At 45.7% G+C, this 15923-nt stretch overlaps 1 protein-coding gene across 17 annotated transcripts in view; it reads right to left on the reverse strand.

Annotated features, from left to right (window-relative positions):
• mef2aa (myocyte enhancer factor 2aa) overlaps positions 1 to 14924 on the reverse strand; it is a 51232-nt gene extending 36308 nt beyond the window's left edge. For 11 of the 17 annotated variants that reach the window (XM_078082481.1, XM_040162422.2, XM_040162420.2 and 8 more), the window contains exon 1: positions 11259 to 11437. The gene's annotated coding sequence lies outside the window, so the exon portion shown is untranslated. Of the gene's footprint in view, positions 1 to 11258; positions 11438 to 14686 lie in introns of those variants that run through there. The other 6 variants (XM_078082480.1, XM_078082478.1, XM_078082474.1 and 3 more) reach the window with 3 other exon arrangements.
• Between the last annotated feature and the right edge of the window lie 999 nt (positions 14925 to 15923).

The raw sequence follows: 15923 nt of genomic DNA on the forward strand, positions 1-15923 counted from the left end.
CGCCTGTGTTTAGAGAGGAGCACAGAGGACTGATAGAGAGCTTCATCACATGTGCAAAAGAAATCACCTGAAGATCAATATCACCAGAACCAATGGAGCTATGAAAGGAACAGGAGGCTGCCTGTCCCGGTCGAAATCGGGGGAGAAGTATGAACCCGGTGATCTCAAAAAAGGAACTTAGTAACTAACCAATGAAGCGGATTCTAATTGAACACAAAGTTGCAGCCATGATGGCGGGCACTGCTTCAAATGTGGATAAATCTCTCATTTTTGAGCATCTTCACATTCCCCTCAGTCTTAATCTTAGTGTCAACAATTCAAAATCCTACTAAATGAAAAAGAATGGCCACAATGTTAGTTATGGTGCTAAATAACACAGAGAGTCGGCGTGACATGTCGAACGGAGCGCGGCGTCGCTGTACCTCGGGTTAGACACACTTTCGGTGCCGTTTCCATGGAAGTAACGCGGCATCGCAATCAGTTCCGACCAGAGCCGATTTGATTCTCCGTGACGAGGTGCGAGACCGGTCAAGTGACAGGTGGGGTCGGTCTGCCTCCCGCTCCTCCCTTCAGACAGGCCGGGTGACAGGCCCGGCCCTTTCACAATCAATGAAACATGCTCCCTTCCCAGTGCAATTACTGGAACGGGCTCGTCCGACTCCTTCTCCGCGTTCTGCACTCGTTCCACACAACGCCGAGAAAATAAAGCAACAGTGGATTCATGTTTTTACTAACGAACAAAGAAATGAGGCCAGTGTCATTCTGTGCTTTTTCTTTTGCAACAAAACTGTATTAACTACACGGCCATAGTATTGCGGTCGACTCATTTCATACAAACACATTAAAAAGGTAATCAAAGGATTCATTCTTTCTGACTTGAGTGGAAGCAGCAGCTCTGTGCTTTAGAGCGCGACGGACAGCAGCCCACGTTGTGTGCACAGCCGTGACAGTTGCACTTCCTGAGCGAGGCACTGTTACCCTCAGTATCCTACCACAGGCCGTGGCAGACAAGACTCAGCTTCCTGCCCCCCCCACTTCCTGTTATTCACGACCCCCTTTGCCTACCCCTTTGCGGGGGAATTTAGGTGTGTGGGGGGGGGGGGGTGTTGAAAATGATGAGGAGGAAGAAGGGGAGGGCCCACCTTTGGGACACCCTTCCCCTCTGATCCCTTCCCGTTATTATAGTCCTGACTGGGCCTGAGACTAAACAACAGCAGAGGCTCATCTCCTGTGGCTTCGCTCGGGGTGCTTATTATGTTTACTGGAAGGATCATTACGCAGGCTGGACGACGTGCACATGCCGCTCTCGAGCCACTCACTTTACAATTAGCAGGCAGAGACCTTTTCCCTGTTGTTCTAACACCCCGCCGGTTACATAAGAGTGAATCACGGCTCTCGCAACACGAGTGAGTATGCACTGAAACAACACAATCATGGGAGAAGCACATTTCTGACGCTGTAATCGGGAACGCGTTGCTACTGGGTTTCTGTGAAAATGGTCCACGGGAACCGTCTTAAGTGTATCCAACTCAAACCGTCGACGCCGTGGCTCCGCTCTGAGCAGCTTTCTGGCGGCTTAAAAACACACAGTTCTACCAATTCGTTTCGGTGGAGCCTTCGACAGCGGCACGCTAGGAAACGAACACCCCCCCCCCCCCTCCCCCTTTGTTCCTCGCTTTCATCAGGAGGTGGCGTACCTGTAAATGGGGCTGTAGGCCTGAGGGGAGTGGAGGCGAGCCAGCCCTCTCACGCTTTCTCTCGCTCGCTCTTCCCTTTTGTGAGAGCGCGCTTATCTCCCTCTCCAGCAGGATTGTGGCCCCAGCAGCATCACTAGTGTTGATGTCTCCTGATGCTAATCTGACACATGGCTGATCCCTCTACAACCACTTTCTCCGTCCCCTCTTTTCAACCCTCCCCCTTTCTTTCTTTCTTTCTTTCTTGCGTTTTCTCAAGGATTTCTTTCTTGCGACTATTGGGATATAATTAATTACAGCTATCGAAAGGGAAAGCAAAAGAAAAAAGTGAAGAAGGAGGCTATTAGAAATGTAAAGGGTGAGGTGGGGCTGTCGACTCGCACCACTTCCCCTTTCCTCCGCGAAGCATCGCACTGGGGGACATTTGATGATTTTAATAACACTTAAAGGGGAAGGTAAAATGACCATAATATGAATACCCTGAAGGTGGTGAAAGAAAATCAAACACATACGCCCGGTTTGCACACTAAAACCGAGAGACATTTTTAAAAGACTTTTTAAAATCGCTGACAGATTTACGGCCAAGTCACGAGGTTGCCAAACATCTTTCTTTTTGTTATTTCATTAGGCAACATGTTACCTCGTAATATAAAATCAGTCTGAACTAAATTCAATTGAAAAAGATGTAAAAAAAAAGAAGTAAAAATTGCATTGTTCAAAAGGAGACAGCGGGGACGGTCTCAAAAGGCAGCACTGAAACGGCAGCCAAGCAGACAGCGAGTGGTAAATCTGCCCTGGTGACTGGCGGCTCGGTCTGACTCTCCAATGACCCAGCTGTAATCCCACATTGGATCGATGCAAGTTCAAACAATCCCCCCGGCTGCTAGCACCTTGCTTTGGCGAGGCTGGGGGAACAGGACGCCGCTGTAAGACAGGAACTTGCAGACGAAAAGCTATTTATCACGTCCAAAATGACATCGAGACGGAAGAAAGCCCCACAGGACTGACCTGCTCTCGCTGAGAAAATGTTTCATTGTGGGCCACGTTTACATGGCCAGCTGGGTGCACCCTCCAGATGAACACTATACCTCTATTCAACCTACAAAAAAATAAAAAATAAATATATATATACATACATATGAATGGCGATGGGAAAAATAAAGGGTCTCATGACAGCATTAGCAGATAGTCATCCTCCATCTCGCTCTCACAGAGCTGTCAGGAGGACAACGCAAGGTGACTTTGACTAAGTGCCTTGGGGTTTATGAGGAAACGCCATTGACATTACATTAATTTCATGTCTCTTTTTTAACTGACTTAGCGCCACAGAGCCCTGGATACCACAGTACCGGGGAAAAATGAAACAGACATTTTCAGCTTCAAGGCGCCGGAAGCTGGGATCTAGAGGCCGGAGAGACAACTGAGACAAATAGGTGACATGATCAACTACCGACTTTTTGTTCTTTACTCCAACACTTGTTTAACAGGAAGGAGACACTCGCTCAACAGAGCCGGATGAACGCTGGTCAGAAACTTTCCGCTGCACTTGGGTGGGAGTGTGTTTGGGCTTCGCTGGCAGGTGTGAGACGGACAGAAAACAAGGGAGGAAGGGAGTGAGGATCAGAGGGAGAGAGAATGGCCGGTATGACTGTGTTAACTATGTGGAAAGATGTAAGGGAAACAGGACTAAAAGAAGCACCCGGCGCCCGTCCCATCCCACCTCAGCGGTAGTGTGCGGCAGCGGCGTTGTAACATAATTACTGCAGGGACACTTCTATTCCCAATGATCCATTTGCGTCAGTCAGGTTCTCGAGCGCAGCCAATGAGCGGATCTCGCTTTCTCAAGGATAAAGAGATGACCCTCTCCTCGCAGTTATATCCATTTCATGTTGAAAAGCCACTCTCCTCCTCAAGGTAAATCCCTCAATGCAAACCGGTGTAAAACTTTTTTTAACAAAGAAAATGAGAACTACCTCAATGCAACAATAAGTGCTTGATAACTGGTACCTGCACAACTCCAGTAGCCTATTTTCTCCATACGTTACAAACCCAACTCTTTTTAATCAGCTGACCAACAGTATGCCTTCTGCAATGACTGACTGATACCTCGCTACTCATTTCATATCAACGCCATCCGTGAGCTAAAGCCCTCCATCACTAACATTCTTTATGTCCCGCAATAAGTGTCACACGTCTGTATTTTCTGCTGTAAACTGGTGGAGCAAATATCTTGAAACAGACACACACGGATGAATAGAATGTATGCACGCGTTGTCCTAGAGGTTTGTGAATGTGCGGTGCTGCGGGGTCCGATGGGGGTGCGAAGGTGTCCATTTGCATGGCTGTCTATCATCGGACGGACCTCCCACCAGGGAACAGTAGTAATGCCAACACCACATGGAGCTTGGTTCCCGCTCCCTCCAAGGATCCCCGCGAGCTGTGTTAAAAGCCATGGCAGCCTTTTGATGTTGCACAGACCCGCAAATCTGAAATGGTAAGCAGCAGAGATGAACTGAGATCTTCCTCCAGGGGGAATCCACACTGTAAGGGTATTATGGAGACGTCATGCATAATGTGTCTCAGCAGCGGCGTATTTACTCGATCTCAACACATCTTGTGGAATCACCACGGATCCAGATTAGACACCGAGATTCCAGATATTCAACTCTCCCCCCCAGTGATGATCAACGGGCAGATTTCACTGAACAAACAGCGAGCACTGCAGGAAGACAACAGTGCTTGGTGCACGTAGATGTGGTTCATATGTTTGGGATTATATTTACTATCTGCCCTGAGAAAATGTCTGATTATATTGGGATTAAAACATTTTAAGAAGAATAAATGTTTGATTTTCTCTCTACATCTGTATCTTTCACCCGATGCCTCTTTCCTTCCAGTGTTCCATTACGTAAAAGGTTTATGCAATCTGAGCAGTGAGGATGACCATGACTCATAACAACGGGGAGAGAGAGAGGCGTTAGCTGAAGTAGCATTGATTTTTTTTCTTTCTTAAAATTTAAATTGATAGAATTAGGCTGTTGATCTCACACAGGCCTTGTATTCACACATTTTATGTACCAATAAAGCAACTAGCACATTCCCAGTGTTTCTCCTGCCATTATAAAAAGACGCCCCCCCTCAAAAAACTGCTTCTTATAAAAAGCTTCTTTGTTCATGTTACTATCTCATGGTACAGTCCCAAGGATAGACAGTTTTTATTTTGAATAACCAGCGTCTGCTTTGTAAAAGGTGTTTAACAGTAAACAGCAGTTTCCATAACAGAGTATCCCTGGAAGCTGTGTTTTCACAGGGCGGGCGGGACAATTGATGTACTAGGCGTACCGTGAAGAGTCTTTTTATCTCTATTGACATCAATAAACGGCATTCACTGCACAAAAACAACAAAAAGAGAAAAATGTCTTCAGCTACAGCCTACGGTTTCTCCCGAATCAGATGATGTGTGCTAGCTGTCACATGAACACTGTGTGCAAACAGTGTGATAGAGAGAGAGAGAGAGAGAGAGAGAGAGAGAGAGAGAGAGAGAGAGAGAGAGAGAGACCCCCACAGTGCCGGCTGCTGCTCGCCTCTCCAGGAATCTCTCCGGTCAAACGGCCTGCTGGTGGCCTCTGGACCTGAACTCGGTTCCTGGGCGCCTCTGTTTGTTTGTTGGACGTGGCGGCCAGAGGGGGAAGAGAAATTCCAGGGCAGCGCGGCCCGACGTGAGAGAGCGCCACCGGCCGACAGCTCGCGCCGCTTTCCGCTAGATTTGCTGGGCCACGGCGCGCAGATGGAGAGATGGGCCGGGACAGATGGGCAGAGCCGACACCTCACTTGCCGTCGCACCGCAGAGGGCTGCCGCTTACAGAGCGGGGATGCAAAGGCAGCGCTTTAGGAGACGTCCTTCATTTTAAAAGTCTCATTTTGGCCAAATTAGACATTTGAAAAGAAACACACGCCCTTTGGGGCGCCGCCTTCACTGCACAAACCTGAGGATGACACCATGGGTTAAAAAAGGCACACTTGAGCTTACACTTACACCCCTAAAGTGGACACGGGGTTATAAAGGAGCAAACTGCGTCCCTCGGTCTCATGTTTTGATAGTTTTTGAATCTCGTCCTCTGACTTTAAAAAAAATGACGCGGTTCCACTCCCCTTACTGTTGCGCGTTGCATGGCGTGCTGCAGAATAATGGGAGGAACCTCGGCGTCCCGGTTCGGGCCCCTCAGACAGACAGAAAAACAAAGACATCGCAGGCCGGACCTCCTTCCTGTGGCTCGGGTCAAGCTGCGGGAGATCGGACTGTTCCTTCCAGCGGCTCCTGGACTCCCGACTCGCCGTGCGGAGACGTGACCCCGAGGTCTCACAGCTGCAGCCGCTGCACCCGCCACCGGCTCGCACTTCCACCCGGACGCTAATCTTTGGTGCGGGAAGCTGAGCGCAATGCTTCCAATCACTTATTCTGGCACTCAACAACAACAACAGTGTAAACTTCATCGCGCAGAGCTCACCAGACTTTGAAGAAAGTTTACTTTGCACATAATTCTATTGTTTGTTCCCGATGCTGCCACTTCCAACTCCATACAGAGGGAGAGGAGACAAATCTCCAGTGAGAGATGCTTTTTAAGATCTACCGTGGAACATCAGGAATTCAATACAGTGGGGTATTTTAGCAATCATGGGAGATCTTTTGATCTAGTAAATTAGATTTTAATATATTCCTTTGATTTATGGTTTTTTCAGTCTCATTAAAATGCACTTAAAATGCAACTCAGCAAAGATATGTCTTTCTTTACCTCCTTTTCAACTATCAGTTTTGCTTTATACAAGATTCCACCTAAAATCACCACGGTATCAACATAGTCACTCGCTATCGTCGCGTCTCCCCGGAGGCAAGCGCATGTTCCAAATAACGACAACGATACAACAACACGTTGAGGAAAACATGACAAACCAAACCTCAGGAGCCACACACACACACGTTTGGTTTGCATGCCCTGTAAATGTGGCCAACTCACGTCTGCGATGATGCACGGTTGATGCTGCGGTTCCAGAGACGACCAATGAGGGTGAGGCATCTAACAAGGGCGCTGAATGACAGAGTTGTCACCTTTTCTCCACTGCGTGCTCTCACGGTCGAAGCCCCCCACACCTCCCCCCCTCCCCAAACCACATGTGCGGTTCTTTCTGCTCATTGGAGAATGTGGCACGTATAAACTCAAACAGTCGCAAGCCACTCAAACGTAAATGGCGCTTATAAAAAGACAAGCGGGAAAATAAGAGGGTAACTACGGCGTTGTGTTTAGGACGTTACTGTTGCCATAGACCGTCGGTGTCCCGCATGGATTATCAGTGAGGGACGGGCTCCGCTTGAAAAAGGACCTTCCCGCCACTTCGAAGCGGCGAGGAAACGTTTGACGGCCTCGTTGGGAAGAGCATGGGCGTCAGGAGAAGACGGCGCGGCCTTAAGCCGCTCTGTTCCCCCCCGCTCAGCCACATGAGCGGGGGGGAACAGAGCGTGTGCTGAGTGGGCCAAACCGAGTGGCTTACCACCAGAGGTCCCAGTCAAGGGCAGGACAGTTGAAAGGTCACCGCTAGCAGTCCTGCTATACAAACAGCGGCTCAGCGAGTAACACATTCACCCTCCGAGCTTTCCTCCGTCTGCTGGAGGGCTTCGACAGCACTGACGTTGCTGATAGCCACCGATATTAGTCGATAGCTAGTCGAGGTTTTTATTGCAGTATCTGGGGCGTTTATTTATAGAGACAGTGTTTCCCCTACCATTATAACAGGGGAGCGCCCCCTCCTTCAAATTACCCCTCCACCCCTGAAAAAGTCTGGAATTAAATATAAAGAATGATCTCACGCACGGCAGCTCCACACAAACACGTGCACAAATATGTCCGTGTATGCGCACACGTGGCGCTCGCACAGGCGGGCAAACAGCACCAGCGGACCAACTACTACCCCTTCCCATCGGCCAAACCGCCCCCCTCCCCCCCGGAGTTGTAAAACTAGAGGAAACACTGTAAGTAACAAGTAACAACGCATCCGCAACGACATCCATTAATTTACTTAATCATATTTAAAAAAAGTTAAGGTAGAAAAGTCCTATTCATCAAGTTGTTGCCCCCCCCCCCCCCCCCCCTGCATGACTACAGCGCATGAAGACATTGTTTAACACAGGCAGCACATGCAAACACAGGAACTCAACTCGGGACCTGTTGGCAGTGAGTGCGGACCGAGGCCCACAGTGACCTACATAACATTAACCAAACAGAAGAGTGAAAAACACGTTTTATACAAACGTGACTACAATGATCTAAAGTTTTCTGCTTTCAAGTTACAGTTCAGGTTTGATTAATAGTTTTCTGTACACCAACCCCCAGCTATGTGTTACAGAGGTTTTTTTCTCTTCGCTTTACGGGGGGACGGTCGACAGTTAACTGCGGTCAAAAGAATTATCTGCCAGGCTCAAGATTCTGCATCCAGCCTCCAGGTCTAACAGGAAAACGCTGGAATCTCCATATTGATGATAGCGCGCCAATAAACAATGAATCATGTTACTAAGATGCTCAGCAACCTTACTTTTGTTTTCGTTTTGAGAAAACACCAGTTTTTCGAGTAACTGCACAAAGAGAAATGGAAGACAATTGTTAATTTAAGAGAAAGAAAGGGTCTCCAACTTCCTACATATATATATATATACATTTATATTTGTCTATATTTATGCAACCATTCTACCGTTTAGGTTTCTTAAAAAGACGTAGATCGTCAACCAAGAAAGAAACTGTAATGTTTGCATTCTTCATTTTAACAGCACGTTATGCTGGCTTTAACATTAAGGGTGCAATCCACATTATTTAAATAAAGCCCAAATGCTGAAAAAATGGCTTCAAAATAATAAAAAGAAAATCAGTATGAGTCATTTGTAATTTCAGAGAAAAATGTGCAGTATAAAAGATCCTCTTGGCTGAACAAACAGCAAAAAAAACAAAAAAACACTAGCCCTTTCATCGGATCAAGCATGTTCGGCTATCTCTTATTTTACACTCGATACATCCTTGGCTTTCAGCTTTCTGCTGTTTTTGTCCTCCACGGAAAAAAAATGTCCTGAGAGGAGGAGAGTGGAGGAGATAGACTTTCACTCAGTGATTCAGAGGCATCGTGTAAACGCCAGCATTCTCCTTCTGACAACCAGCGTTAATTGCAGATCCGACTCGCCCACACACACTCCACATTTCTCCTGGAAGGAGAAGCTGAGACACTGAGATTGAAGTGGGATGAGGAGTGCAGTAAAAGATGCTGCAGCTGCCCGTTCCTCACACCGTCGCCACCTCTTATTTCTCCCCTTTCACCGGGAACTCGTGCTGAGACGCTACGCACACACACACACACACACACACACACACACGCAAACACAGCGTGTAACAAGGCTAAAGCACCTACTAAACAGTGGCAGTCGTCGTGTATATGCGTCCATCCATTTAACTCCATCACTGCATCGTTGATGAAAAGATGCCGGGTGGAATGGGATGGATGTTTCCTGAAAGCTGTGTGTGTGTGTGTGTGTGTGTGTGTGTTTGCATAGTGGAGAAGGGAGAACATTTGGGGTGTCTGAGGTGAGAGCAACAGTTCACTGCATGCATGAGAGAGACCTTCGTGCCGCATATTCATTCCTTCTTGCTAATGCACAACATAAATTGTTGAAACGACATTCATTTTCAGCAGCGCAGGAAGAATCCCTCATCCACACATCAGACATAAGAGCTCACGTGACGCGGATCATGAGCAACAAGGCCCATTACTGGCGAGGCCAGAGGCAGCACAGAAGCTAATGACTGCAGATTGAAGGGTGTTTTACTGCTTCGCTGTAGAAATCTAAGGCAACCAGCTGGTGTGGTAATGTACATGCCGTTAGAGCATTTAATGAACAGTGAAAGATACAAGCATGCAGAGAAACTGCTGCAAAAACTTGTGTCCCTGAAGAATTCCCTTAACAGGGAAATGTGTCGTCGGATCGTAACTGAGGGATATACATGTACTTAAAAGCAGTACATTATTCACTACAGGCAAAAAGGCAAATACTTTATTTTTAAAACTTGTGAGCAAATACACAGCTTGTATGCACGGTGGTTTAGTTTGACCAATTGCACGTCACGGGCCGCCACACGGAAATCAAATTTTTGAAAGAGAAGTGAATAGAGCGCAATTTCAAGTTATGGAGGCTGTATTTTCTGCTGCAACTGAATATAGTCTTCTTCTGTACGATAATAATGAGATACGCACAGCGTATTAGCAGCCACTGGAAACCATTAGAGGTCATGTTACGATGTCCACTGCCCACTCTGCGAGGGGGTTAAGGTCACGAGAGTCCCACAGACTCAAAGAACCAGCTGACAGCAAGGATCCTCTCTGTTACCAAACGGACCATAAAGCTTGACCGAAATCGACCAGAGTCCTTCAATACAACACCACGTGTCATGTGTCACTTCGATTCACCCGAGGAGAAACATTTCAGCCGTATCGTTTAGTTTTTTTAAACCAGCAGTCAAACCCCTTCCATGAACTAAATGACTGACTGGTTTACTTTATAAATCTGGAAAACTAAACTTTTAGTGTACTTTTCAAGAGCACGAGGGCCTGATTCACTGCGTGTCATGTGCCGGTATAACATGATCGTGGGCTCGGAGACATGCAGCTACTTGTCGCAGGCAACTCTTCTTCTGGTCGGATTGAGAATGTTGCTCATACACAGACATCAGTGGCAACAACATGTGACGGCAATACGCGGAGCGGAACGATGACAGCGCGCACAGGCGCACCAACACCATCTAAGATTTCAGGGCCATTACCAAAAGCGGACGAGAACCAAAATGATGGGGAATATAAGACCGAACATTTAGTGTATTTTTAGGAATAAGAGTACCGGCTAGGTTGACGTGTTTCCAGAAGCTTTTGATCATGTGCCTGCGTGCGCTTTGCTGTAAACCTCTGCTCCTGTGAACTGTAGCCTGCTCTCGTTGTGATGGGCCGACTTTGTTATTATTATTATTATTATTATTATAAAACACATTAACTGCCATTTTACTAAAAACGACGCGCCTCGTTTAACAAAGTTGCCGTTTGACGACTCGAGTTTTAAAGACTCCCACATGGACCATCTCTGTGAATCCAGTTTAGGGCTTATCCCCCCCCCTACTCCCCCACACTCCCGCGGCGCGTTGCCGTTGACGCCGATTCCCGTAAAAGTTTCTCACAGTTGACCGATGTCGCCCCTTTTCCACGACACTTGTCCGTCTCACGTCCCACGCGACCGGCGTTAAATTGCCCGCGAAAATTGCCATTTGTAGCCCTGTCTCGTCAACAACCTCGCGGCCCGGAGAAAGAGAGATACGTAGAGAGATAAAGATAACGTCTCCGGTCTCCCTAATCCCCCCCCCACCCCCCTCCTCACCCTCCCACCTCCCCTGTACGTCTCCCTCTTTGCGCTCTCCTGCTCTCGCGCGCCGGGGCCACAGTGCCGCTGTCGCGCTCCGCAACATTGTTTCTATTTCCGTTACTCACCTTTACTCCGAACTCGGTCGCCGTGTATAGACACTCTATATCGGTGGCTCCAGTGGATAAATGTAATTTCAGTTCACCATTACGCGCTGACTGCTATTTTAGGGGGGGGGGGGGAGCTGACAAACTCAGAAAAAGGCAGTCTCCCTCTTGTCAGCGACGGGCTCCTCCCCTTTTATGACGAACTGTCCTCTCTCGCTCCCTCGCTGTCTCTCTCTCTCTCGCGCGCGCTCTCTCTGTCTCTCTCTCACGCACGCACGCACACACGTCAGAACGTTAGAATAAGTGTTACACATGTAAATAAAAACGTAAAAAACACAAATAAAGTGAGAGTACATCTGAGGCTACTTAAGTTGTGCCATATTTAACTGTTCGTAGCTTTTACGCGACGTTTTCTGTTGTTGTTCTGCTGTCGTTCGACTCGTGTCTTAATCATTATAACAACAACTTTTTTTCCAGACAAGCCCTGGGGATGAGTCAGTTCCAGCATAAAACAGACTAAACTATGGCAAGAAGAACTACAAAAACACACATTTACAACCTTCTAAATCATAGACAAGAACGATATGTTTTCTTCAAGACTGACTTAACATTAGGATAACTTACTTTCCATAATGACTTGGCCTCATCACGTTAGACACACGTGTGACGTCACAAGACAACAGCGATGGAATTTGGTTTAAAGGGCACTTCCCGTACCCAATAAGCATCGTCAGCATCTGTTGAGCAGCCAATTAAAGGGTTGAGGCGGGACCAGGGTGGTTTGCGCATGAGCGTGTCACGTGTATGAGCAGGATCATAGGAAGGGACTGTCTACACTGGCGTTTGGAAGCAGGTGCGTTAGAAATTAAACACAATTATCATCCTCTGTTTCAGTTTTTTTTATATGAATGGCAGACACGTGTGGCCAGTTTTAGATCGAGTAACTACATGCACATGGGAACATTTTATAAATAAATCTGGCAGTTCAGTGGCAAGTTAACAGGATCACCTGTTCCACAAACGTCATGAAATGTGTTACAAAGTACTAAGGCACATTTATTTCATTTTTTTTCAAGAATTTAAAATTAAAAACGACGTAAAGGTACATTCTTTTGACACCTAGTTATTGTTGCTTAAGATTGCATTCATGTTTATAAAATAATAATATAATAATAATAATCATTTTTGTACAAATCTAGAAAAAATCTAATATAGCAAACACAAAAGGGCTAAATTTGCCTCCCTAATAACTTTTTTTCCCCTTGGTAGTTTGCCTACATTTTGCATACAGTTCCTTTGTTTACTCAAGTCAAATGTTTATAGCAGGGCTTTGAAGTACACGGCAGTAACTATTCTTTTGAAATGAATACTTCCACTTGAGAATTCCTCCTCTAATGGCATCCTTTTACATTACGCTGCATGCTCACTGAAGTAGGGAAGGAGTTGGTACAAAGCATGGCTCCTGCTGGATGTAGCTCATTTGGTTCAGTCTGGTCTCTGGTGTATTGTGCTAGCTTTTTAACCAGTTAGTTCAAGTCCCAAAGGAAAAGTCCTCCTCATACTCCTCAGGGCTCTGGGACAAGGAGTCAGAACAGTCTTTTATGGATTTTAATACCTGTCAAGTTCCTGCATTACCTACAACTATATATAACGTATTACATTAATTAATCACACATGCACATGCATATGTTATTTTTCTCAAAGTGGCCACAGTAATGCTTTGTTAGTTTTACTCCCTTCTGCGTCTCATACCCACATCAGACCTTTAAATCGAGCCCTAGGATTGCAGCTACATTACAGGACAATAAAGACTCATACAAACATTTAATTTGGCCCAAATTGGCGAGCTTCCTGCCTGCCCACCTGCCCACGTACCTTCCTGCACACATTCTGCCAGTGCACTCATTGTTCTTTGGAGGAGTCTTCCACAAATTGCTAGTTTAACAGCTGTCAGTACCAACAATAGACATCTCCGTTATTTGTGTTCATAATGATAATTGTCGGCCAGTGGCTTTGGGGCGATGTCTAAAGCCTGAATGAAGCCTGTTTCAGCGTTGCTGACTTGACGACTTTCTTCTTTAATTTAGCTACTTTCAGAGGTAGGGCTGACCGTATTAGCCAAAGACACGAGTCTCCCAAAGTCTCAAACCCAAACTGTTGTACAACTGGTTTAGACTGAACAGGGACAAGTTTGCTTCCATGAAATTAAGCTCACAAGTAAATGAAAGCTTGTTAAGGATTGTGAGGTACCTTGTTGATTCTCTCGTGGCAATAAAATGTAATGTTTGTACCTGGATTAGGGTTGGAATAAAGTTTAAATTCAGAAAAATCTGGCATATCCTTTTCAATAAAAACTTTTTTCTTGGTTTTAGGGGTTCAGCCAATCCTCACTCTCGAGCGCCATTTTATGTTTTACCCATTTTGGCTTCAGAGCCTATAAAGCTGGCAATCATTTCCTCCTGGGTTCAGTAGGATCCACCAAGGCCAAGAAATGTGCAGAGCATTACATTTTTCCTTTAAAACTTTTCTCAGAATTACAGAGATAAAACTTTTTTTATCCGGTGTCTCCATAACTACCCAATCCAGATTTAAGCAAGTTTAAACTAAGAATATTGAGGCACATAATTATCCTGTGATAAATTTATGACAGATAGGTTCCCCTGATGTCTGAAATAGCACTGATTTCTAAATGCAACAGCCTAAAGCGATATTGGTAGCCTCCTCTGATACCTTCCCTTCAAACCAATGTTCACACCATTCATTCTGGTGCAACACCATGTGAGTGTGTGATTCTAATAATTAAGCAAAATCTAAAAATGTTCTCCCGTTATCTTATACTATATGGCCCAAAAGTGAAGGCCTATTTGCGATATTATTTGCTTAAGAATTATTATTTAAGAACTTTTTTTCTAACGAGATGTTATTGTCATACACATGCGTGGTATTCTGCACTCTCCTCTGCATTGTGAGCGACGATAGTCACAACAACCAAGAATTGGACACAAGCCGTCTCCCAGCTGTTTTCTTGGAGTGTTTTCAATCAGTGAAGTTTCTCCTGCGAGGTGGTTCTTACGGAGTTCACACTGACGCCAACTGACAGTGTGGATCCAATTTGCTCTCAGCATCTCCTTTAGCAGCAAGTTTGTGTTGACATACAACCCTGACTCCCATTTCCCCCAAATTATGCTCACAGTAAAACAGTGATTTTAGCAAAAATTACAAGCAACAGAAAGATCAAGCGGGGATTTACACAATCCGATCATCAAGTTTCACCTCTACATTACGCTTACAGGATATGTGGTGGAATCATTTCTCAAATCCACACAATCACACAAAATATACAATCTTGTGCTAGATTCAATGTAAGAAAAAAAAACAATAGTGTTAATTGGCATCACAGTTCCATCATGTGCAAGGAGTCAAGACCCGTCCTGACACCTGTGTCTCACCTGTTTCACCTTGTTGTTCACAGAACCTGCTGTTTCAATCTCGACTCCCCCACTCCTCTCTTCCTCTGCGTCTGTCTACAACACTTCCTCTTCTTTCGGCGGCCTTTGTTTCACTCTGTCCATTGATTTACCTCAAAGCCAGACCAGCTGGCTTCGGGATGCTTCCTTCGGAGACCTAAGAGGCCTGTCTTTGCTGTTCCTCGGGTCGTCCCTTGGTCTCTCTGAAGGCGGAGAGTAAGGGGGGGGGTGTGAAAGGTAGGTCCCCAGATGGACATAGACATGTCAGGCATGCGTTGTGTGACGGGGCTGGGCTTCGCTCTCTGGAACAGCCACAGCTGTCAGTCATAACTCCAGAAAGTGGTGAAGATTTTTTTGTTCCTCACACAAAAGTGTGGGAGGAAAAATATTTTTATATCTTGGTTTATAGTCAAGTAAACCTTCAGAAACGCAAGGTAATCTTACATAGATTGCATCGTTTTCAAAACATTATCAAATTACCATGTGAGTTAGATTGTCTTTTTTTAAACTATAGGTGAAAATCTAGTTTGTATGACAGAAAAAGTGATGCATTTCAACAAGTTACATGCCAACTAACGGTTTGTTCCAGCAGGCCTTTGATGCCTGACAGCTGGCATTTCCAACATTGCAGCAGACCACAAATAGACCCAGACACTCTTTCTCTCCAATTAAAAAAAAGGAACTAAAACAGTCGTCTCATGCAGCAAGCTTTATTAGGCTATATAAGTCAAGTTTGATCTACGATACGATAGCGGGGAAAGAAATCGTTTTTTATTTTGTAAATGAGAAAAGCACAAACAGATCACGGAGTCACACAACTTGAGACAGCAGTCTGACCACCGAGCTCTGAAATAACATTTCATTATCTGAAGCTCATTAAAACAGGCTTTCTGAAAAGCTCTCAACACTTCTCACCAATCTCTGGTCTGCCACACAATACGCGTTCAGTCCGGAGACAAACACTACCAACAAATGCCAATCTGCCAAATGGGACTTTTCAGATAACGACTATGAAATATAAAGTACCCACTACTTTGCATTGTGAGTTCCTTACAAGAGCTCCAGTTAATAAAACAGATCTGCAAAGTAGTGGTCAAAATAAATTAATACAAAAGTATGCGTTATTATAGTCTGAGGGGAACACAGCAATAAGTTGGATGATCACGATCAACATCTAAAAATACTCCATGTCTCACCTTTTGGATCTCGCCTCCCTTTG

This window comes from Gasterosteus aculeatus, chromosome X (genome assembly GCF_964276395.1).
Source record: "Gasterosteus aculeatus chromosome X, fGasAcu3.hap1.1, whole genome shotgun sequence".
Taxonomy (NCBI): domain Eukaryota; kingdom Metazoa; phylum Chordata; class Actinopteri; order Perciformes; family Gasterosteidae; genus Gasterosteus; species Gasterosteus aculeatus.